The following is a 1677-nucleotide window of genomic DNA, read 5'->3' as shown; positions in this document are numbered from 1 at the left end:
ATATATATATATATATATATATATATATATATATATGCATATATATGTGTGCGTGTGTATGTGTGTGTGTGTGTGTGCGTGTGTATGTGTGTGTATGTGTGTGTGTGTGTGTGCGCGCTTGTGCGTGTGTGTGTGTGTGTGTGTGTGTGTGAGAGAGAGAGAAGCCAACAGCCACAGAAACCAAGGGGCACAGGGGATTTTTTAAAATTATTTTATTTATCTTGTGGTGTTCATCAATTTTTAATATTACTGAATATCTTATCGCTTAAAGCTAATTGATTAGAAAAGCAGAAGAAAAAACAACCACATGCCGTCGGTGGGATCCGAACCCACGACCACCGAATTAGGCGTCCGGTGCTCTACCGCTGAGCCACGGCGACGGCTGTCAATTCTTCTGCTTTCGGGGGTATTTATATTTTACAAATCACCTAATATATATATATATATATATATATATATATATATATATATATATATATATGTGTGTGTGTGTGTGTGTGTGTGTATATATATAAGCGAAATCGGGAGACACTTCGTTTTGCTAAACATTTATTGCGAGTCAACGTTTCGTTCCTTTTTCAAGACTGAAGATATATGGTTCTTGCTTCTGTTAAGGGGTTCGCATTCGTACGTGAATAGGCACATAGCGGTTTCAGTTGTTGACCTCCCGAATTAACTAACATTTCTTGAGCTTTTACATAGCTGTGACCTGAGATGTTTTATCGACGCTTTTGCACAAAGGATGCACCATTATTATCAAAAACGTTTTCGGATCCTGCATAACTCCACCGGCTTTCTACAGCACTCCATCGCCTATACTTTAAGTTCCCGTGGTCGGCCTATTCTTGCCGTCAGCAAAGCGATGATACCACATAAGCGAGAAAGAGCTTTCTTCTTGCATCAGCGGCGAAACTACTCATTGAGACCCCATTAAAGTTCAATCCGAGTGTCTGATTGGAGGCCAAATTTCACAAGACTTGGTGATGTTGGTCGAAAAGAACGCAGACTGTACAAAATACAAGAGGAACTCAAATTTGACAACCAGTTTATTGAAAGCCTATGATGTGATATTTGAAGAAAAAATTTCTAAATCGAGCATGCGCAGCCAAAAGCAAGCAACACTGTACACAGCAAGAGACTACCTTCCAGCATGTCACCCAGAAGCCCTGCATCACACTTGTTGACGCTGATGCAGTTGTAGCCTTCACTGCGGAAACCTCCTTTTTCTTGAAGGCCTTTGTCTTCATATCACCTGCGATACACAATGTAAAAATATGAACAATATTTACTCATGGCTGAAAACTGCATGACTTCCTTAATTGAGTGCAGAAGCACTTTTCCAACTTGCGCTTATTTATCAGAGAAAGGTCGATGCGCATGCTTCTGAAAATAGTTAATGGCTTCTGGAAGATAAACGTTGTGAAAGCTATAATAAATGCCACGGGTAATAAAAGCTGACGGCCGTAACACTGTATTGAAGCGTGATGGAGCAAGCTTGAACATCTCTCCTCATTTATTGCATGCGAATGCATATTTGCGGGCAGTTTAGTTGTCCTTAGGTTTGAAATATCATCGAAATGAATGAAATTTTAGGACATAGTTAAGCTGCGTTTGCAAACAAATTTCCTTCTTTTTTATATTTGCGTTGCGAAGGGGTAATCAATGATCACTTCATAA

At 39.6% G+C, this 1677-nt stretch overlaps 1 non-coding gene across 1 annotated transcript; it reads right to left on the bottom strand.

The window, feature by feature from the left end:
• Positions 1-308: 308 nt before the first annotated feature.
• Positions 309-383, bottom strand: TRNAR-CCU (transfer RNA arginine (anticodon CCU)). The gene has a single exon. It is a non-coding gene; the product is annotated as a tRNA-Arg (tRNA).
• Positions 384-1677: the final 1294 nt, after the last annotated feature.

Source organism: Amblyomma mixtum, chromosome 4, assembly GCF_055824585.1.
Source record: "Amblyomma mixtum isolate Tamu chromosome 4, ASM5582458v1, whole genome shotgun sequence".
Classification (NCBI taxonomy): domain Eukaryota; kingdom Metazoa; phylum Arthropoda; class Arachnida; order Ixodida; family Ixodidae; genus Amblyomma; species Amblyomma mixtum.
This window is presented reverse-complemented; position numbering and strand designations above follow the sequence as displayed.